The sequence below is a fragment of the Megascapheus bottae genome, chromosome 14 (genome assembly GCF_031878675.1).
Source record: "Megascapheus bottae isolate mThoBot1 chromosome 14, mThoBot2.hap1, whole genome shotgun sequence".
Classification (NCBI taxonomy): domain Eukaryota; kingdom Metazoa; phylum Chordata; class Mammalia; order Rodentia; family Geomyidae; genus Megascapheus; species Megascapheus bottae.
Genome location: NC_143522.1, coordinates 28,652,645 through 28,675,892, shown reverse-complemented (window position 1 = coordinate 28,675,892; position 23,248 = coordinate 28,652,645). Strand labels below are relative to the sequence as shown.

General features: G+C 51.4%; 1 protein-coding gene across 4 annotated transcripts in view; it reads left to right on the top strand.

The window, feature by feature from the left end:
* The window catches only part of Bcl11b (BCL11 transcription factor B), an 87,570-nt gene that overhangs the window by 38,963 nt on the left and 25,359 nt on the right, over positions 1-23,248 (top strand). The window lies entirely within an intron of this gene.

The following is a 23,248-nucleotide window of genomic DNA, read 5'->3' as shown; positions in this document are numbered from 1 at the left end:
TCATGTCTGTAAATGCTGGCTACTTAGGAGGCTGAGATCTGAAGACTGAGGCTCCCAGCCAACCCAGGCAGGAAAGTCCATGAGACTCTTAGGCTCAATGAACCAGCCAAATGCCAGAAGTGGAGCTATGGCTCCAATGGTAGAGTACCAGCCTTGGGTGAAAAAGCTAAGGAGTAGCACCCAGACCTGGAGTTCAAGCCCAAGAATGGCACACAAAAAAAGAAAGAAAAAAGAAAGAAAAGGAGGGGGAAGGGAGAGGGAGAGGGAGAAGGAGAGGAAGAGGGAGAGAGAGAGGAGCTTTGGCTATGAATGGGAGGGAGTGAAACGCTGTAGGTGGGGTGGGCAGCACCCCATGGTATGCCTAGCTCTGGGAAGACCCCAGACCCACACACCTATGCCTGCACGCTTCCTGCTGCTCTCCTGGGATAGCCAGGAGTTTGTCATTTTACTGAGGAGCCAGGAGGGTGAGGCAGTGATACACAGCCCATATCACCTACCTCTGTTTTCCAGACAAAACCAAAGTGTTGTGGCCTGGGTTATCTGGGAGTTTATGGGCAGAAGGCCCCTTGCAGTCTCCTGGCAGGGCCTGGTGTGTACAGATGCTGTGGCCGCTGGAGCCAGGATGCTGACACAGACTCACGTGGCAGACAGCTGTGGCCTGGTTTCTGTGGCAGGGGCCAGGAAGAGGAGGAAGAGAGAGAGAGAGAGAGAGAGAGAGAGAGAGAGAGAGAGAGAGAGAGAGAGAGAGAGAGAGAGAGAGAGAGAGCGCGCTTGCTCGTAGATTCAGTTCACCAGGCATGTTGCAGGCTTTGTCTTGATTCAGACTGTGAAGGAAAATTATTTATTGGGCAAGTTTTGCCTTTCACTGCTGCTGCCTCAAGGGACAGTTCTGGTTGGAGCCTGGGGGTCTGTCAAAGGCCACAAGTAACCTCTGCTCCAGGCCTCAATGACCATTCAGCTACTGGAGTATCCTGTAGCTGTCAATATCCCTGGCTGTTGTGACCGATGCTGACATCACAGAGTCTGGCTTCCAGGGTGGAGCTCTGGTTTCTTCCTGGGTCTCTGAAATACATAAAGCAAAACCCAAATCACCCTGGAAGGATTTAGAGGCTGGTCTGCCTGGCCTGTGGGGTGATTGGGGCTAGCTTGCATCCTGGTGCGGTAGGTCTGTTCTGGGGGTCTGCAGAAGACTCTGTTTGATGAGTGAGGTGGGCCTACTTGTCTCAGGGCTTCCCTGCTCTCCTGGCTTCCTGTAATTAGTGCTGTAGCCCTGCAGCCCCTGGGGGTGGGGTACTGTGCTATCCAAGATCAGCCCAAGTGTTTATGACTGGACTCGGTCAAGTTCTACATGTAGAAACATGATCTCTTTACCAGAGCATACCACCAGGGTTTTACTTAACCCTCTGTTGGCTCTGGCTCTCCTGAGAAGCTGTCAGAGTTAGAAGAGAGGGGCCTGAGTGTCTTCTCACTGTGGCTGGACTCTCCTGACATATCTTTGTGGAGCACCAGGCAGGAGCCATTTCTGTCCTCCTTTTGCAAACAAGAGGGTGGGAGAGGCTCAGGGAGGGTGAGGGCTAGGCCAAGGATGAGGTGCAGGGGTCTGTTCTGGGCAAGCTTCTGGACATTGAGCCCCACTGTGTCTGCCTGTGTCCAGCAGAGGACAAACAGGGCGCCCAGGGATGGTAGCTATCCGTCCATTCTACCAGGTCCTTACAATAACTTGAGTGTCCAGGGCCTATCGTGCCCTGCCTGGTCCTGGGTGCTGGCGGGCACTCTTATCTGTACTTCTCACTTCCCTAGCTTTCCAAATGCGCCCCAGGGATCCTGAGGCCTCACGGCTCACAACACTTTTGCACTGTGCGGTTCAGGCAGAGGGTGGTATGGGGTCCCTCTCCACCTGCACCTGTCAGTCTGGAAGGAGGAGCCTTGGGAACCTGGGGTCAGGGTGATTGAAGGGGCACAAAGGTCAGGTGGAGAGAAAGCAGGGGCTTGTCTGTAGTACCGGGCTGGCTTTGCTTTTGGTTTTGGCTTCCGCATAGCGGGTACAATGGCTGATAAGCCCCAAGGGCTGGGTCCACACATAGCCCCCTCTCTGTGCAGAGAGAGGGTGAGGAAGGACCATTTCCTGTTGCAGGACCCCCTCTGGAGGGACTGGTTCTAACTTCTGCCCTCGGCCACCTACCCAGGACCGCACGCACTCATTGTTGGACTTTCTTAATTAGCTGGCACCAGGCTGTGTCACTCTCTTCTCTGATCACTTTCAGTACCTGAAAGTCTCCCATTCCAGTGGTTTGTTTTTTATTTTTGTCCCTCTGTGGTTTCCGTCCCTGACACTGGGCTGTTTGCTTAAGTGTTTTTAGTGCCTGTTTAATTAGTAGCTGGAATGGACTCATTAAGTCCCCACTAACCCATTAGGGGGAAGTGGTCTACCATAAAGCAGGACTGCCATCCATACTTTGCTTTGTCCCCTTTTCTGATCAGAATGCCTTGAACCTATGGCTTCCCATGAATACAGAAATCTCTGGTGCAAATGTGCTTCATACGGGTTAATTGCATACGCACGAAGGCATTTGGGGCTATTATTAGGAAGGTATGATTTTACAGGCAAGAAGACCATACAGGTGTGCCTGTTTGTGTCCACTCTAGGCTGGCAACATGTTGAACAGCTCTGCTGTCCACTCCAGGCCTCCCCTGAGACTCACAGTGGGAAGGGAGACACAGCACCCATGGGCTTTGGACTGGATTCAAATCCTGTGGGTCTTTGAGTCAGGATGTGTCTGGGTAGCAAAAGATCTTCCCTGAGAAATTCCATTTAGAGGATTTGCCAAGTGGTGGTGGAAAAGTCTCAACCTGTGATCCTGGCCCATACGCCCACCTGGTCAATGGCCTGGAATGCAGCATTCCCCTCGGAGCCTCTGCTTCTTTTTTTTTGGAAAGGATTCATATTCGGTATGTGCATATAGCATTTAAAAATGAGCCACTTCATATACCATATACTGATCCCTGACACAGATCAATGTGAGTCTCCTGTGGACATTCCTGGACAGGCAACTCTAGCCAGAGTTCCCCAGGCTCTGGAGGCAGCTAAAATCACTGCCTCCAGCACTTCTCTGTTCTGAGGCTTCTGAGATTGGTCATCAGACCGGTCGGGAGTAAAGCATGAGGCAGTGTGGATCCAGAAAGTCATTTTCCCACTCAGTTCCTCATTTAGCGATCTGTAAAATGAGTGGAACGATGAGAAGGTTGTTCCTGAGGATTTTACATGAGGTCATATAGGCCAGGTGCTGGGAACACTGCCCTGTCCTGAGCCAGCTCCACAGAGGCTATGATTCATGAGTAGAACGAGTTTCACAAGAAGACAGCGTGACTTGTCTGGCACTGTGTAGCCTCTTCCTTCAAGCTGCATCCTCGCTTTCCATGCTTAAAGGCATTTACCCTCTTGGCTGGCTTAGCTCGTGCACCAGCATTAGAGGTGGAAAAGGAACTGAGCCACTTCATTGCATATTTAAAAGCTGCAAATGTTCATCGGCCGGAGTGATTAGTACATGTGCTTGGTGAAGTTCAAGGTCTCACGCAAGAACACACAGGATCCCAGCTCGGGGAAGTGGAGTGTTTGGATTTAATAGAGAGAGTCAGTGGCACTCATTAGTATATGCTGAAAGCACAGGGCAATCTTGTAAAGTTAAATTCAATTTACTTTTCTACTGAAATTGTGCTTGCTGTGTTATTTAACTAGTCTGGGGCTTCTTGGCATCGGTTGAAGGGACAATAAAGATAAAAGAATTACCTGTAAGTAAATAGTAGGGTTTTAACAGTGGAATCTGCCATTCTTCTGCTTCTTCAATTATATCACAGTGTTCGTTGGGTGTTGCTTTTGTAAGTGGAGTGGTTCAGTGGGATATCATGGATTAGACCACCCTAGCTGTGAGATGTGGTGCAATTAATACAGTCTGTCTGGAAAGTGGCCTTATTTCGGAAAGTTTTATGTTACTGATAGGGTCTGCGCTCTGCATATTTCATACCAGAATGAGAAGGAAGCTGGAGTCACTTTTCTGGACTGGGTTTGGTTAGCAGTCGAAGATCAGTGGGCAGCCCTCACGGGGCCCCACCCTTGCACTGTGTGGGTTCTAGTCCAAGGGGTGCCAGAAGCATGGCCATGGGGTGTTAGAACGTCCATTGAGACGCTGGAGGGAGAGGTGGAGGTGGGGCTGAAGAAGAAAAGGTCTGTGAGTGGGCCAGGCATGCAGGGGCGGGAGACCCCTACAGGAGGAGGTAGGAGTTGTCCCTTTGTAGTCCCATTTGTTGTTCTGGACTTTCTGGGACTCACCAGGTGCCAGTGCCAATGGTTGGCTTACTGCAGAAAAAAAGGCCTTTCAGGGAAGTTATTAAACATTTAGAGAAGTCATCTGTTCTCCTCACCGTGTCTATGTTGCCCAAGGGGCTGGTGGGTCCCGGCTCGCTTTCACAGCCGGCATTTGGACCTCTTTGCTGTTCTGTATGCCAGCTCTGCGTCGGTGTCTGGAGAAGACACCCCCTGCACAGGTGGTCCTGTCCGGGGCCTGCATGCTGCCTTCCATGCATGGAGCCATCGAGAGACCTGAGGCCCCTGAGTGCCGGAAGCTGAGGGTGGTGGGGGTTTGCTGGTCACTGGAAAAGACCCCTGCCCCTGTGTCAGGAATGTCCAATCTTCAGCAGCAACAGGGCCCAAAGCAGCCATGGGGTCAGAGGAAAGACCCCATCGATGCAGTGAAGGTGTGAAGGTGAGGCCCTGCCAGGCACGAGTGGCCTCAGATGAAAGATCCCAGCAGTGCACCAGACTGGTCATCAGTGCTCCCTCACCGTAGAGATGCCTCCACCGCCACCCCCCCCCCCGCCACCCCCTGTCCTGAGCAGCCTCTGCAGACATTTCTGAAGGCAGAGTTAAATCAAAGAATTCTCTTCCAGTCCACACAAGATGTTGCTGTTTTTCTGCTCTGACAGGAGAGGCATTTGAAAGTGCAGTTTCTTTCTTTTCTTCCCTTAAAAATTTTTTTTTAAAAAAATTTTTTATAGCTGTCTTAAAAAGGAGGTTGGCTGTTTAGCACAGCTGGCGCTCATTACATTATGCACTGGCAATAAAATAGCATGTGTAATTAATTTTTAATGCAGCACTGGATACAGCGCTTTCAAGCAGTTAGATGCGAGCACTAGCACTGGTCATTGACATCAGACACCTCAGGGCAGGCAGCCGAGGCCTTCTTGTCTCCTTTCAAGGGGTTTGAACCTGGCTGAGCAGGTGGGGGCGGGGCAACAGGGTCGGAAATAGATTCATATTGGATGACTTGAGCCTCCAAATCTGTTAGGATCCAGAATCATTAGAACTTCTTCTCTGACCCTTTTGTGATAGAGATGGGTAAACTGAGGTAGGCAGCAAGAAAGAGACCCAAGGCAGAGGTGTATGAGAGAGCCAACTCAGACCTGTGCCCCTTAGTTTCTGCCTGCTGGTCAGTGCCGACATGGTTTTGTTCTTGTTCTTGTTTCTGTGCCAGCACTGGAGCTTGAACTTAGGATCTGGGTGTGTTATCCCTTAGCTTTTTTTTTTTTTTTTTTGCTCAAGGCTGGTGCTCTGTCATGTGAGTCACAGTTCCATTCCCAGCTTTTTGCTGCTTCTGGAGATAAGAGTCGCACAGTCTTTTCTGCCCAAGTTGGCTTCAAATTGTGACCTTCAGATTTCAGTCTCCTGATAACAGGCATGTATCACTGCACCCAGCCATTGCAGGTGTGAGCCAGGATTCTAGGTGTGAGCTACTGGTAGTTGGTTTGTACTGGCCCTCTTGAAAACCACACAAGATACCAATAGCAGAAGCTTGGTGAATACCTGGGATTCTTTCCATATATTGGATTGAATTCAAGTTCCTGCCCTTATTAGGTGGGGGCTCTACCACTTGAACCCTGCTTTTAGCCTCCTTTTCTATCAGTTATTTTGAGGAGCATCTTGCTGTATGTTCTAGCTGGCCTAGGCATTAGCTGAGATGGCCTGTGCTGGTCTTGAACCTTAATTTTCTGATCTCTATCTCCCAAGTAGCTAGGATTACAGGCTTGAGTCTCTGTGCGCACCAGGCGTACATACTGATTTCTGTGTCACTACCAGACTTGCGTGAAACCTGTGGTTAGATGTGATAGCGGGTAAGAGTTTTGAAGATGCAGGCCTTCTGTGTGAACCTTAGACCCTCAGTGTTGGCCACCTGCAGCGGGTCATTCTCCAGCACCTGTCCTCATTTTGTGACCTCCGATGCCTCATTCTTGATCACTGGCTGCCCTGTCTGCTCCAGGGCTCCACGGTGTGGATGATTTGTGTTTAAATGAAATGTCGCACTACTCGTGTGTCAGTGGAAATGCTGCAGGCAGTAGGAAGCCCCAGAGCTGGCCATCTTTGGTTCTGTTCTCAGAGCAAATGGCTGTGAAACTGTGGCTCCAGGGGAGCTATTTCTCCAAGCCCTATTTTCTTGCTTGCTTGCCATGAGATGGGGAGGAGAGGGACCACAAGCGTATGGTTACCATTCCCTCCTTCCAGTGGTCCATGGATGGAACAGCTGCCAGAGATGGGGTGTGGTCTCAGTGGGCCTCCCCAACAGGGGAGGGGCAGGTCATGACTGCCCTGTGACATGTTGTTAGATGAACAGGAAGAAGAGGAGCTATCACTGGTGTTCCTTAGATACTACAGCCCATCACTGTACCTTTCTTAGGCCAACCTTCCCATCCCTCCCCCCCCCCCCCCCAGTTTGTCTAGGAGGATGCTGGGCTTCAAGAGGCCAAACAACCCGCTTGTGGTCACATGGTCTACACGTAGCCCAGGACAGAAGAGTCGGGTTCAGGTTTGCTTGCCTGGAGGTTGTGTTGGTGTTGGTCCCCGATGGGAGGTGGAACAAGGGATGGTGGGACACCTTGTCTGTGGGGAGATCCCTAGGTCCCCCTCTTTGTTTGGGGCTTGGACTCAAGGCCTGAGCACTGTCCTTGGGCTTTCTCAAGGCTAAGCTCTACCACTTGAGCCATAGCACCACCACTTCCAGCTTTTTTTCTGTGTATGTGGTACCGAGGAATAGAACCGGGGTCTTCATGCATGCTAGGCAAGCACTCTACCACTAGGCCAATCCCTCCACTCCCCCTGCCAACCAGCCAACTGGGTTCCCTGGGCATGATCTGGACTGGAAGTAGGGTGCAGAAATAAGCCAAATGGGGCCAACGGTGGGCCGGGCACTCATTGATGTCCTCATACAGTGGGTGTGAGTTGCACACTTTTGAGTATCTTCCGCCATTTAAAATAATGAAATCTTGCTGGAGCTGGAAAGGCCCAGGAGATCCATGGGTTATACTTCCAAGGTGAGGCCCAGGGCAAGGAAGGGTGGTTCTGCTGGCCCTGAGGGGTTGATGCAATGAAAGCTGGGATGTGGCCATTTTCCAGAAAGGCTCCCTCGGGTTCTAGAAGCTGCCTCTGTCACTGACTGGGCTTATGGGGACCCAGAGACCACAGACATGGAAAGGGTCAGCTCTGTGTACCCATCTCTCTCTAGTGCCTGTGGCCAGGATTGGGCCTGGAGGTGGCCAGGACATGGTTCAGACGATGCTGGGCCCCTGGCAGAGGATGTCCCTTCAGGGCAATTAGAAGAGAGAGGAGCTACACAGAGGCACTGCAGTTAGGTTTTCTATCAAGGGGCCTGCGTTAGCCCTGCACCATCAAGTTCTCTGTGCTTGGGGGAAACTAGGTTGGTTTCTTCAAGGCAGGCCAATTTAACCCACAGAGCAGTGGGAAAAGGCGTTGGTGGGCAGGGGTCGGTCTCCACATTGGGGTCTGCAGCCCTCAGGAGACCTTAGACGAGTCACGGCCTGTCTGTCACTAGTTTCTCCAGGAGCCAGGGATGGTGTATAACACCCTGGTGTGGGCTCTGAGGCTGTGGAAGCGACAACCTCCATTTCCTTCTCCCATCAGGGCCTTCTTCCCTGAAGCAGAGGGATTGTCAGGTTACAGTGGTAACATGTCTGTAATCTCAGACCTGTCGCACCCACGTGCCTTCACAGCTCTGGCTTGAGGATCCAGGTGGCTACTCTTAAAGTCTCTCATTTACTTCACAGGTGAAGAGTGCGGGGACATATGACATGTTCAAACTGTGCATCCCGGCCAGGCGACGGTGGCTTACATCAGTAATCCTAGCTACTGAAGAGGTTGAGATCTGAGAAATGTGGTTGAAAGTCAGCTTGGGCAGGAAAATCTTGGAGACTCTTATCTCCAATTAACCACCAAAAAAGCCTGAAGTGGAGCTGTGACTCAAGTGGTAGAGCAGCCTTGAGCAAAAAAAAGCTTGGGGACAGTGGTCAGACCCTGAGTTCAAGCCCTAAGACACACACACACACACACACACACACACACACACACACACACACACACACGAGCCCAACAAACAAAACCACAGCCATTGGTAGGTGGCAAGGATGGGATTTGAACCCAGGCCTCCCGAGTCAGCTGTTCTTTCCGCTGTACCTTCACCTGGCAGGAGTGAGGGAGCAGCAGGCTGCAGAAGAGGCCTGAGCTCAGGAATCAGAGAGCTGCTGCTGGCTGGCCTAAGCCCTGGCTGCTAACAGTATCTATATTTTATGCTTTTAGCAGCAGGGTCAGAGGGCTTGGGGCCTCTCCAAGAAGGTTAATGCAAAAACAGAGTTACTATCTGCAGAAACAGGCCGTTGGGAGATTTTCATAAAACTTGACGTTTTTAATTATTGCCTTTGTTAATAAGAGGTAAGGAATGGCTGATGGGGTGAGGCCTGCCCTGCCAGGGGTACACGAGTCTGCTCTTGGGGCTGTATATCACCCATTTTTCCTGACTTGGGTTCTTTTGCTCTGAATTTCTTTATGGCTTATTAACCAGCTCCGTTACTCTTGATTTAATTGTAAGGGGAACCATGAGTTTTGACCCATCATAAGCCGCGGGGCTCCTACAACCATGCAAAGACAAGGCCTTGGGAGGTTTTTTTTTTTTTTACCAAAGAAGTTATTCACTTGTTTATTTTTGTGTTAATCCTAGGGCTTGAACTTAGGGCCTGGGTACTGTCCCTGAGCTTTTTTACTCAAGGTGGGTGCTGTATCACTTGAGCCACATCTTCACGTCCTACATTTTGGTGGTTAATTGAAGATGAGTCTCAGGGACTTTTCTTCAGATCTCAGACTCCTGAGTGGCTAGAATTACAGGTGCGAGCCACTAGCACCCAGCTTGCCTTTTGATTACCTACAAACAGTGCTGCTTTGTGCAGGAACGCATACTTCTTCCGTGCTTTGCTTTCATTTCTTTTGGTTGTTTATCCAGAAGTGAGATCGCCAGCAATGGGGTTTGAACTTGGGATTTTGTATTGGCTCAAGTCTGGAGCTCTACCACTTGAGTCACACCTCCACATCTGGCATTTTGATGGTTAACTGGAGATTCATCTCTCAGATTTGTCTTCCTGGGTTGGCTTTGAACTTTCATCCTCAGATCTCAGTTTCCTGAGTTTCCAGGATTGCAGGCATTGGTTTGAGGGCGATTTAGCAGAAAGAGCCAAAACTCTTGGGAAGAGAGAAGGCTCCCTCTGTGTCCTGGGCCATACTGTGTCCTTCCATGAGCCTTTCAAGGGTATCCCTACCTCACTGCTCTTTCTGCTGGTCTTGCTTCCTTGGCTAGGCTGGGAGGGATTGGAGAGAGGAGGGAGCCTTGGGTCCTTTGTAGATTGTGGTAGTAATTCTGGAGCTGATAGAAGGAATATTAATTGAGCTATTTCTCTGTTATCCTGGGTGAATGTTCCAGACCAGCCTATAGGAAATGGCCACAATCGATGGTTTCTGTCTCTACAGAATTTTCTTCTCTCACAGTTCAGAGCTGAAGTTTGCAATCAGGGCGTTGGCTTCCTTCTGAAGCCCTAGCTAAGGAATCTGTCTTGCCTCTTCTAGTTTCTGGTGACTCCAGGTGTTCTTGGCTTATGGCCATGTCAGCCTAATCTCTGCTTCCACGGTCACATTCGTGGCCTCCTTGGCAGGCTCTGTCTCCTCTTTGGGTGCTGGATTTAGGACCCTCTTTGATAATCCAGGATTATCATATCTTTAGGTCCTTAACTTAATTATATCCATGAGGACCTTTTTCCTAAATAAAGTCTCATTCACTGCTTCTACTGATTTAGTGGTAGACATACATTTCAGGGGCCACCCAGCAGCCCCTCACCTGCCCCTGGCTAGATTCTAGGTCCCTTCAGGGAAGAAACTCCCATTCAGGTCTCAGCACAGCTGCCTGTGCTTCCCCCCCCACCCCCCGCTGCCATTCCAACAAGGTCCCAGGTCCAGTCAGAGCCCACTTACCAACAAGAGAAGGATATATATATATATATATATATATATATGCACATATATATATATGTCGGTAATGACTATTATGAGAAAATTAGCTGAACTGAGTAGAAGCTAAAAATAGCTGGACACATACTTGCCTGTAATCTTTTTTTAATTTTTTTTTTTTAAGGAAAACATAATTATTTTTGTAAACTGACTCTGCGATGTCAGGAGTATTTTTAGTCTGTGTTTTCTAAGATGTTGTTGCACTATCTCTGGAGACAACCAGTGTGATGATGTCACCGCACCGAGGGGAACAGAGCCCACCAGAGGGCTGGGGGCAGGGCCCACCGGTGATGGGGCTCCAGGTTAAGGATCTCTGTTTGTTGAGGGGGATGCTGGCGGGCTGGGATGGCCTGGTCATCGGCAGAGTGGTAGCTGGCTCAGTCCGGGCCAGGGTGGGGTCCCCTGGGGGTGAGGTCCAGCTTGAGAGGCTATCCCAGATGATCCAGTCTGAGCAGGCTTGCAGGGCTCACCACGGCTCCAGGAAGAGGCTTCCATGGTGTTTTCCCTTGGAGCCATTTCTTTTCTTTTCTTTCTTTCTTTCTTTCTTTCTTTCTTTCTTTCTTTCTTTCTTTCTTTTTTTTTTTTTTGTGGGTCATGGGGCTTGAACCTGGCACTGTCCCTGAGCTCTTTAGCTCAGGGCTACCACCCTACCCCTGGGGCTGTGGCCCTACCCCTGGAGATAAGTGCCTCGGCTTGGCTTTGAACCACAATCCTTAGATCTCTGCCTCCTGAGTAACTTGGATTATAGCATGAGCCACCGCAACTGCCTTGGAGCCATTTCTTTACTCATTTTTCTCCGAGTTCTCCCATGGCTTCTGCTAGGGTCCTTGGTCTGGCACAATCTATGTACTAAAAGACCGTGTGTGTGTGTGTGTGTGTGTGTGTACACGTGTGAGTTTATGTACTCCATAAGTGAGCGTATATGAAGGTGTCTGTGTATGTAGGCAGGTGTGTGTGTGTGTGAGTGCACACGTGGATGTTTGTATATGTGCCTGAATTGGGTATTCATGTTTGCAGGCAGGTGTTTGTGTATGAATATGTGAGTATGAATGTATTCATATGTCTGTATGTGCAGATGCATGGTGTTATGTAGGTATTGTGTGTCTTTGTTGGTGCGTTGTGTTGTGTGTTGCCCATCCATGTGTTTATGCTAGTATCTGTGTGTTGTGTGTATGTGAGTATATGTGCTTTACTGTGAGATTGTGTGTGTGTGGCATGTCTGTGCATTTTCCTGGTGACTGTGCATGCCTTGGGAGTGTGCATGTGTGTGGTGTGATCCTGCATGTACCTCTACCTTGGTGCTAGTGTGTATTTTGGTTACTTACCCCCTGGCCTTGCTCCTTCTTCCTGGCCTGCAGCAGGTGTTGATGTGTCACAGCCTATGGCCTGCAGAGGGCTTCGGGGCAAGTCTGTCTTTAGAGAAGAATTCCCTCCCCAGTACCTGCCAGAGGAGGCCACCCCTCCACTCCTGCCACTTCTCAGGGGACCTCACCTACTCAGCAGTTTGTGCAGGGAGGGTGAGAATTGTGGGGGGGGGACAGCGGGGCTCACCCCTGAACGGTGGCATTTATGGGTTCTTTGACCCTGAGCAGGTGTTTTGGCTCAGGTCAGCCAGGATAATGGACACGATCCTAAATGCTTGCAGTCGACTTTGTGGGGGAAACATCTCCCACTTCACAGGTGAGGAAACTGAGACCAGGCCATCCGAGAGTTCCTCCTGAACTGCTGTGTTTTCTTTACGAGTTGCCTTCGGCAGCAGCTGCTTGTGCACAGCTGCAGGCCTTACTAGTAAGTCCTGTTGTCATTGTGACTTCATCAGCATTGGGGCCTCTCAGGGTGTGACTGTCCCAGCTTTGGGGGCCCCAGCTTATGCTTCATTTGGTGGGTCCGCCTTCCACCTCCTGGCCCCCATTGTCTCTCCTCCATTTTGGGTTTGTCCAGAGCTAGGGTCTCAAGTCTTTCTCCTCTGATTAAGCTAAAGAATGCAGTTCCCCTGCCCCCATCACCACCCTGAAAGTTAATGTGCAGAGCAATGGTTTTCATCCTCCTCTTCTCTTCTTCCTCCTCCTCCTCCTCTCTCTCTCTCTCTCTCTCTCTCTCTCTCTCTCTCTCTCTCTCTCTCTCTCTCCTTTTCCTTCTCTGTCTCTCCCTCTCTGTTTCTAGATGTCTGATTGCTTCTGTATCTCCCTCCTTCCCTTCTTCCCTTCTTCCTTCTCTCCCTCTTCCTTAGGAAGGGATTGGCTGAAAGCTCACAGCTAATAACCTATGGATTTATAGAGCCAGCACGAGCTGGCTTAATAAGCTTTGATACCCGGAATCAGTGTCCTGTCTCTTTAAGTCGAAACTCTGACTTGCTGTGGTATTTTACAGTGCCTGGTTTCATTTATGCTGGAGCCAGACTTACTATGTGAGAGTCGTCCGCATGCTGGAATTAGTCTTAAGCTTGCTTCTGTGGCGTTGCCAAATTCCATGTTTGTGTTTTATTTAGAATTCTTTTCACGGCCAGCCTATTCTGTGCCGGCACACATAGGCACTGTTGCGCCCCATGGAGAAAATAAGCAAGCTTGCGTTTTCTTTGGCAGAGGCCGCGGCCACAATAGACTGCGGTCTCTGAAACATTTTTTAAAAGCTATTTTAACCCATAACAGATGCATAAAGTCGGCCCAGGCATGCCAGTTTTCTTAGTTTTAATTAAAAAATAATTACAGTCTAATGGGATGTTAGTGACACATTTGAATGAATGGTGGGTGACATTATCTTCAACTTATAAATTAGTGCCTCTCCCTTGGCCGGGCCAGGGGTGGGGACGAGTTGGGAGGGGAAAATCTGGATTTCTGTTGTTAATTGCAGGGTGGGGGTGAGAGGGTGACAGGCGCTGAGGGTTGGATGGAGGCCCTCGTCAAGGACCCACAGTGCTCCCAATGCTGAGTCCCGTTGGGCTGCCTGGAGCTGAGCACCTGAGGCCATTCTCCCCCGAGTACCATCGGTGGTCCACTCACCTGCCAAGCTCTTCCTGCTCTCTGTGTCCGGAGAGGGTCCCGTAGGGCTCTGGGCAGCTCTTGCTTCTTGGAGCCCACGATTTACCACAGGGGGCTTGTGTCAATCAGAATACTCAGGGGGGAAAGCCAAGTGGGAAGCCAGCCTCTTGCCTAGTCTGCAGTCTGGAGTCCTGCTGGTCCCCAGAGGCTTGCCCAGGGGGGCTGAGTCTTATAAAGCTTGGTGGGTTGGGACCATCAGGAAAGGGTGGGCGGGCGGGCTAGAAGTTGCTGGAAAGTGGGGTCTCTGCAGAACCAGGAGCTGGAACCTGGGCTTAGAGTGAGGGGCGGAGACCATTTTCTGGGCTCCACCTCTTGGTCCCGTTCCCAGCCTGGCTGGCTTTGCCAGCCTCCAGGCCCAGAGCGCTGGGCTTGCCTTTCACTGGGAGTTGCACTTGGGTCCTTGGGACCAGGAGAAGGCACCCATTGACCCTCCGGGGCTCTGCCAGGGCCCCCTTCCTCCTCGCTGTGTTTCCTTTACTGCCTGACCTCAGGCCTTGCTGACTTTTGACTCCTGGGAACCCAGCACGGTCTGAGGGACACACCCTGTGGTGCACAGCTTGGGGTGGCAGGCACTGCACTGGTTGGGGACCTTTTTTTTTTTTTAACTTTTGGGGTGGTGGCACTTCCTGTTGTCCCTGGAGTAAAATGAGTGCTGCTTAGACAATGTTTCCTGAAGCCCAAATTCCTCACAAGTGAAAATTAAATTCTTCTATTAAAAACATGAGTCATACCAACCCCGATGAGAATCATTTTTGTTGTTCCTCGAGTTGTTGGAAGAGAAACATCGCATTCATGCGCTCCTTCCGATTAGACCACGTTGGTGATAATCTGATGGGAGTTTGGTATCGCAGCCCTCTGCCATCTGATTATGGTTAGGGCTTTGCACATGGCACCTGAGAAGGAGAAATCTCTGGCTTTCATTTTTTGTTTTTGCTGCCATGTCTCTGTGCTGTCCAGGCCTTCTGGGGTGTGTGGCCGGCCTTGTGAACCCATTGAAATGGGTCTCCTACTCTGAGCCCTGCTCTAACCTGAATCTGGGTGAGTTTTTCACTTCAGTAATGGATGAGGGTCAGGACCCACCTTGAATCCCTCAGTGAACTGTCGCTCTGTAGAGTTGTGTTTACCATTCCCAGAGCAGCCTAGGATAACACAGAGACCCAGGCAGGGAGGGGGCTGCTTGGAGAAGGGGGCGTCCTCTGCAGACTGCCTGCTTTGGAGAAACATGGCCAAGGCAGAGGGAGGAGATGGGGACTTTTGTGGCCCTGTGTCAGTCTCTTTTGCCAGTCTAGTGCCCCCCCCCCCCCCCGTGGCTCTCACAGCTGCAAGGTCAGGTCCACAGGGACAGCTGGCTCCGGCCCCAAACTCAGTGGCTGGAGTTGCCATGACCCTTGGGGCTGGGGCTGGTGTCCCCTCTGCCCTCCCCTTGTACTTTCTCTAGGTGACACCAGTCATGGAAATTGGGGTCCACAGCCCCTGCCCCAAGAGACCACACAGTGGGCTGGCCTGGATTTCACTTATTCCCACATGCCCAGACCTGGCTCCTAGCAGGTTGTCTCTCGGCCTATTGAGCCCAGGAGAAATAGAAGCCAGTGTGGCAGAGGCCCTAGGGTAGTACATTTGGAATCTTCTCCGAGTAGTCTCTGCTGACTGCCTGAGCCCTGGAAAAGTGAAGGATGATATAGTTGAGAAACACAGCACTAGTGAAATGCCATGGTCAGATTAACTGCGACTTTGGGCATGTTATTTAGTTTTTGGAGCTTTTGGGGGGGGTGGCCTGGGGGGTTGCATTTTGGTTTTGCTTCTGTAAATTTGAGAAGTTGTTGCAGGCTACCTGCTGCTCAGGTGAGCAGTTCCGGATCCGGGGTCTGTAGAACCTCCCCAGGACGATGAGAACAAGCAGAAGCTGGCCTCCAGGATGGGGCAGGCTTTGGGGTTTGGAATGGGTCGCAAAGTGTGGTTTCTGAGTTTGGAGCTAATGCCTCTCTTTTGGGATGTGTGGGGGAGTGGGGCTGGGCAGGGGTTCAAGTTCATTTGCTTGTATTAAGTTGAAATTTCCTCTTTTTATGAGTAAGAAGGGGGAAAAAAAGCCCATGGAGATGATGAGAAACACAGGCAGTTTGTTTACACATTAAATTTCCCATAAAATAAACAAAGATTTAGAATGGAAGAGCCAATGTGGGGGCTCCCACGTGCTGGGGAGAGTGACAGCAACCTGAGGATGGGAAACGGGCCAGCAAGTCAGGGACAGACATTCACGTTAGAGAGGCCACGTGGAGCCCTGTGAAGTACAGACAATGGGCTCAAGTAGCCAGGGTGTGTGTGCATGTGCAAACATGTGGAAGCGGGCCTGTCTACTCAGTGCAAGCGCATACATGTATATGAATGTGCATAGCCTGTGTACATAGAATCTAGGTGCATATGCACATACCTACATGAGATGGCGTGCAGGCATTTGCAGGAGTATACACACGTATACACGGAAGGCTCTTCCTTACTCTTCCCTCCACTGTGGACATGGCTTTGTGATCAGGAAGGGGAAAGGGGCAGAAACCACCCAGGTACAGGATTGGCCTGAGCACATGGAGTCCAGCTGCTGGGTCTGGGGTAGGACCCAACTGCTGCTGTTCTCTGTGCTCTTTGGTAGAGAGTTGGCAGCGGGTCAGGACCGACCTGGACTTGGCCTGGCCCTTCTTCTTCTCTGCCCTGTCCTCACCTCCATCTTCTAGCTTTCGTTTCCTTCTTTGCATTACCCAGGCCTGCATGTGTTTAGCACTCAAGGTGAAGCTGGGGGAAGTGTCTTGTCCATTGTGACCTGAGGGTCTGCTCACCTTCCCTCCTCCACCGAGGGGTGATGGGAAAACTAGTGGCCTCCAGGACTAGTTGGCTCCTTGGTATGAATCCCTCGGGGTCCTTTGGTAGCTTGTTCAAGCCAGATGAAAGGGCCAGCCCTCGGTGCGAGTAGAGCTCTATTTGTGGTGGGTTCTCCCTGGAGAAGACCTACTCAGTAAACACTTCTGCAGCAAGATGGCCAGGAGACCTGTGGCCTCATGTGATTCAGGGAAATCTTGGCTTTCCCTTCCTCCCTGCCCTGGTTTCGGGCATTCTTTGGGGACAGCTCTCAAGCCTCCTTCTTTTCCAGTCCTTGTCCTGTCTCTTTTTGTTTCTCCTGAAGGAAGAGGAGATTTAGGATCTGACAGACACATAGCACGCACCTCAGGGTGTTTTCCTGTCACCCTAGGGCAGACATCACTTGGTGATCACAGCAACTCTACTCCTTGAGCACTGGCTCTGATGCTCCAACATGATAGGCAGGCAGCCATTACTAATGGATCTTGCTGGCCATAAGTTGGTACTTCGTTTCATCCTGGCAGGACTTTCCTTGGGAAGAACTCGGGACTTGGGGCTCTTTATGGGTCATGGAATTGTAGAGGGGAGGCCACTGGTTTAAGTGTTGCTATTGTAGAGATAAAGTCTTTCCTGTTGACAGCCGATGTGTGCTCAGCCCAGCCTGACTGTGGCAAAGAAGAGCACAGTTTTGTGGTTTGGCAGACAGAGTTCAGAGAAGGGAAGGCTTTAGTTTAAGGTCCTAGACTTAGAAAGAGGCAAGGGCAGGTGATCTGCAGGCCAGCCCCAGGGAGCACCTTTCATTCATGCTGTGTGACTGGGGTTCTGTTCCTAGTCTCCCCGTGCCAGGCTGCCTGGAGAGTTGACACCGCCCTATTGTGACTGAGCCATCCCTCTCCCTCCCACCCAACACACACACACTCCTCCATCCCTCAACTTGACCTGGTCATCTGTTGGAACCCAGTGAGACTGTGGCCTGGCCCGTGCTGTGCTCTGGCTGCTCTGCAGGTCACCAGCAGCGTCTTTGCCCAGACAACCCTGGGCAGCGTTGGCCTCTCACTGACCTGCTCCTGGCTCAGCTCGTTTTCGTCACATGGTCTCCATGGGTTTCCACCCCAGAGCCAGGGCCTGCTCTTTGCTCGCCCAAGAATTCCCCGCTGATGAAAGCAGAGCCTGTGTGTTTTGATCAACAAAGACTCCACCTCTCTCTTTCCTGCCCTGAATCCCTATCAGGGTTATCGGAGGCAGACAGCCATCCCATCTTACAGCTGAGAAAACCAAGGCTCAGAAGGATAAGACTTTACGTAGGGGTTCGGGTCTGGGAGGCCGCTGGCTGTGGCCAGGCTGACTCTGGCCCCCTCTCTCTCTCGTAGACTCATGATGTTGATCAGAACCTCATTGGGAGCTGCTCTCTCCTTTCTGTAGGGACTCTGGGTTCCCAAGGAAATGACACAGGCCTTGGTCCACCCAGCCTCTTGTAGTATATGCATGTCCATATTCCAGACCTGACCCTGGCTGTGGTTCTGTATCCTAACATCAGCTCTATGCCCAGCTCATAAAAGGCCTGAGAATGCCTGCTGGTGGGTGGATGGATGGGTAACCAAAATACTGACTCAATTAGGGTATGGATGACCCGTCCTTCAGTTTCCCAAGACACGACTGAGGTGACTGTGAGCGTCACCTCTGAGGTGAGCTTATGAAGCACTGTGAAGTGCTAAGCCGTAGGAAACCCCTGTTATTTTAGGTAAACATAGCTGTGCTTCTGGACTTGCATGGGTTAGAGTCGGTCTGAGAAGAGCAGGAATGCCTTCCCTTCCCTTCTCTTCCCGCCCCCTCTCCCCTCTCCCCTCTCCCCACCTCCCTCCTGCCCTCCCTCCCTCCTTTCCTTCCTTCCTTCCTTCCTTCCTTCCTTCCTTCCTTCCTTCCTTCCTTCCTTCCTTCCTTCCTTCCTTCCTTCCTTCCTTCCTTCCTTCCCCTGTCTTCCTTCCTCTGCCTTTCAGAAGGGTATATGAGTATGAGAGGCTGTTGGATGGCCTGGGCAGTGACCATTTAACCAACACTATGTGAACAGTAGCGTTGAGCAGGACCATAGTACTGAGGCGCCAGCGTTGTCTCAGGAAGCTCCTCTTGCCATCTGAAGTCTAGGTCCCTGTGAAAACCCGGGCCTGTGGCTTTGGTCTGGGTGGATGTCCTTGGGATTTCTAGAAGGTGAAAGGATGAAGGTATGGAAATGAACCCAGCTTAAGTGTTGCTGTTGTTTTGTTTTTTTCTTGGTGCCAGTACTAGGACTTGAACTCAATACCTAAATGTTGACCCTTAACTGTTCCACTCTAGGCTAGTATTCTACCACTTGAACCACAGCTTTACTTCTGGCTTTTAGTTGGTTAATTGGAGCTAAGAGTCTCATAAACATATCTGCTCCAACTAGTTGGCTTTGAACTGCAATCCTCAGATCTCAGCCTCCTGAGTAGCTAGGATTATAGGCATGAGCCACTGGTGTCCAGCTTTACAGAAGGATTTAATGGTGAAGGAACAGAGGTCATGCAGGAAAACTGTCCCTGGAAACTATAGGAAGGGAATGTAGGATTTAGTTCTGAGCTTGCTGATAGGCCCCGGTCAAAAGCAAAGCATGAGTTCTAGTAATACTTGAGGATGGAGAGCTTATAGGTCAATCTCAAGCCTGGAGATTTCATCCTGTGGATCTTTTAGGGGAGGGTGATGCTTTCTTGAAGATAAGAACCAGCTAGTGAATGGCTCTGTGGGTCAAATGGTCTCTGGAATGTATTCAGCTCTTTTCATTGTGGATAAGAGCATCTATTAGGGATTGAAAAAGGAGCATGACTGGTATTTTAGTAAAACTTAATTTGTAAGTCAGGTACTGGTGGCTCATGCCTCAGCAGGAGGCTGAGATCTGAGGACTACAATTTAAAGCCAGCCTGGGCAGAAAAGTCTATGAGACTCCTTATCTCCGGTGAACCACCAGAAAGCTGGACATAGGGGTATAGCTCAACTGGTAGAGCACCAGCCTTGAATGAAAAAGCTAAGGAATGGTACCCAGGCCCCGAGTTCAAGTCCTAGTACTGGCATGAAGCCAAATACTTCACTGACAAAAACAAGCAGCCAGTCTGTGGCCCATAGTTTGTGGATGCCAAGGTGAAAAATCGCAGTACTTAGGATGGTGCAGACACTGTCACGGGGAAAATTCAGTTGTCATCTTATAGTGACACTGAAAGCTGCACAGACCCAACCTCAAGTGTGGAGTGTGCATCTCATTCTAGGCCCAGGGAGCATGATTCTGGTGATCCAAGAGGCCAATGGCCTCAGCCTATGCATTCCTGTCTTCAAGCCCCCGAGGAACCAAAGGGGGCTGCCTGGCTCCCTTCCTATGGGGCCCTGTGTGAGATGGGGCAGCCCCATTTGGGTTTGATCTTCCGTTCATAGCCATGTCTGGGGAGGCAAGGTTTCAGGGCTGCATTCTTGAGATTGGCTGTGTCATGGCGGCCTGGTGGTGGCCGAGAGTGAACTGCTCAGGGAAGTTCAGAAGTTGCTGGTATTCTGATCTTCACCCCTCACTCCTAGTTTGTCTGTCTACAGACTCCTGACCTCTCTTCACACGCCTGGGGAGGGAGAGGCCACCCCCAGTGTCCTTGGGAAGGACCCCACATCCATCATCTGCATTCTCTGGGTGGAGGCGTGGCCAGTGCCTGACTGTTGGCTGGATTTTACTGACACTTGTCAGAAGTGGAGAACCCAGAATTTCTCCAACTCTAGGGCATAGAGTAGCCCCACTGGCATGGGCTTGGCTAGTCTCTAGGGTCTGAGACCCTCTGTCCACCCCGCCAGCTTCAGAATCAGAGGGTCCTGCTGCCTTTTTAAGGACCTGCCCCCATTTTAATTTCCCTTCTTCCTGCCATGAAAGATTGTATTGCTGTGAGATAGCCAGCAGTAAACTGGAGGTACTTGCTCTGAACACCTGCCTGCACGTGATCTGGGAGTCCAGGTGCAAGCCGGAGGCTGTGGTCACACTCTGAGGACTTCAGCGAGGTGTCCCCAGGAAGCTGTGCTGTGCTTTGTTCGTGTGGCTTTGTGGTGGGTAAGTTCACGAGTGTCTTTGCCCATTTTTTTTTTTGAGCCAGGAGCTCAAGCAGCCATCCGTGGTTACCATCAGGCAACTCACGGCTAGGATGAGGATGATGGAGCTGGGATGGTCTCCACTATTCCTCCCTCTGCGTGGGCTCCAGCTGCCACTCTGCTGGGAGTGAGGAAAAGGAGAAAGAGCTAGAAACTCCCAGACACCCAGCAGTGCCCCTGGCCTGGAGGAGGTGTCCAGTGTTGTCAGAACATCTGTGAAGCAGGGACTAGTGGGGTGTGTGTGTGATGGTCCAGGCCAATTTGGGGTCAGGGTTACTGGAGCCTCTAGCCTCCCTATCTCTCAGGTTCTTTCCAGACCCCTGAGAAGCCCCCACAGAGGTCGCCAGGCTCACGAGGCAGCTGGTCCATGGATCTGATCCAAAGCAACTTGCTGGTGATGGATGATGCTCCCTTGGCTGCACCCCAGCTCATCACACCAGTCACAGCCACTTCCAGTCTAAAGCAAGGCTCTGATGAGACCTGGCGAGCCTGGAGACTTGGGTCAGGGGCAGTGACAGGAAGAAGACCACCAGGAGGAAATCCTGTCCGTGGCAGCCTGAGGCTGGGCGCGATCTGGAGCACTGGATGCCCTGACTGCACCTGTGCAGGACGCAGCACATCAGATGCTCTGAGTACCTGCATTGCTGGCTCTCTCCTTCACTGAGTGGAGAAGGGCTTGAGGTGTGGCAGTGGGGCAGGGTAGTTGCTTCCTCAGCTGTCAGGCTCTGAGTTAAAGGCTGTGCTGGGTTGGAAGGATCTAGGCTACCTTTCCCTGCCCAGCACAGACTCGGTTGTATAATGAAAGATGGAATGATGGAAGGGTGAAGGAGTGGAGTGAGATCCTTGCGGGCAGGTGTGATTTCCCTGCGTCCAGCGAAGGTTAGGTACTTAGGAAGTGCTCATTCACCAAGCGAATCCCTGAAGTCCCCGCCTCACTCACAGAACGTATGTGGTGTTTAACTGACTGGAACCAGACATTGAGACGTGAAAGTTATGGGTTCAGCCTTCTGCCCGCCTCAGACCAGTGCCATCATCTGCTGTTTGAGAGATGAGGGAGAGGGTCAGGGCTTGGAAGCTTCTCTCTCTCCTGGCTATGCAGCAAGAGGCCTTTCTGGTCTTCGTCCTGAGCCAGCAGGACCCTCTATTTGGTGGAGGCTCCTGTGGCCACTGAGGCATGTTCTGCCCATTGAGTTTTCAGAGAATTAAGGCCCTGACAGGTAGGGTGGAGGATAGCTGCTGCAGTCCTGCTCTGTGTCCACGCTCCTTCCTGTCTCTACTCTTGCTTTTCTCTTCCAGGAAGTAAGGTTGATATGTGGAAGGACGGGCCTTGGGGCCGGATACTGGTTACTGGGAACAGATAGCTTCCTTTCATTCTGTTTGCATGGGTTGCTGGGTTATATGGTGGGGAATTTGATGACAGGGGCTGGAGTAGTTTGTGTGTGTGTGTGTGTGTGTGTGTGTGTGTGTGTGTGTGTGTGTGTGTGTGTGTGTGTATGTGTATGACTGTGTTGGGGCTTGAACTCAGGGCCTCATGCTCTCTCACTTAGCTTTTTTCATCAGAGCTGATGTTCTACTACTTGAGCCATAGCTCCACTTTTGGATTTTTGATGGTTTGTTGGAGATAAGTCCCACAGATTTTCTTGCCTGAGCTGGCTTTGAACCTGGATCCTCAATTCTCAGCCTGTTGGGTAGCTAGGATTACAGGTGTGAACACCGGCATACTTCCACAGGGGAATGGCTTTCCAGTGACTGTTCCTTGGCTAAGGAGCCAAGCCACAGTGCGTGGCTCCAGGGGAGCAGGGGTCAAGGAGGCCACAGGCTCTGCCAGGGAGTCTATGCCCATGCTCTGGGAGGCAAAGACACCCTAGATATGGTGGATGGGAGACCATGAAGGCAGAGGAGGCATGGGCGTGTGAGGAGAGGGCATCTGTGACCTGTGAGTGACTCAGGGGACCTGGGATGGGGTGCAGAGAGAAGGCCAAGTGGCTGCACAGATGAAGGGGTGCAAAGACCAGGAGCACACATTGGAGTGGGGGTACTGTGTGGCCCTGGGCTGGTCACCTCACCTCTCTGACCCTTAGAAATCTCAGCTGACAATGGGGAGGGAGCAGCTCATGCAGATGTGGCTGATGATGGTGGCAAGGTTGGGGCATGTGCAGTGTGGGTGCCCTGTCACCATTCAGCCCCTCCCTGCTGTGCAGTGGCCGTGGGTGGATGGGGTTTTCAGTATGGGCCGGTTGTAGTGGACAAGGTCAGCGTTGTCTTAGGCCTCTTTCACAGCAAGTCTGGATGTTGTTTTAGGGTGGAAATTCCTGCCTGGTGTTGTTTTGATACCAGCTGCAATGTTGGCGCTGGCCCCTGGCCTTTGCCTCTGCAGCCTGGTTGCTATCTGGCTCTACCTTGCTGTTGGGAAAATGCTAGGGACCTAGAGCACTTGGATAGCTTCGTGCTGGCTCTCTGTGGCATTTCCTGAAGGGCTGGGTACGGCCGAGTCCTTACCTCTGGACAGCCAGAAGGTGTCAGGAGGAAGGACAGGAATCGTGCAGCCCTCTGGCAGCGGAGGAGCCACAAGGTGTTGCTTCAGCAACGCGGGTCAGCAAATATCGACGAGAGACTGCCCTGTGCCCGGCCTTGGCAAGGTCCTGAGGTGAGCCGGCTGCAGGGCCAGCCCTCTGGAAGCGCTTTGTCCCAGTGAGACTGGTTGGTTGATTCTGGTGCATTTGGGGTTAGCCAAGGAGTGGTTGTGCCTGTCTCCCACCCCAGACCAGGGACCTGTGGCCGTGGGGGCCATGGCATGGGCCTTGAAACAGGCATGTGCTCTAGATGTAGGCCTGCCCAGGTAGGG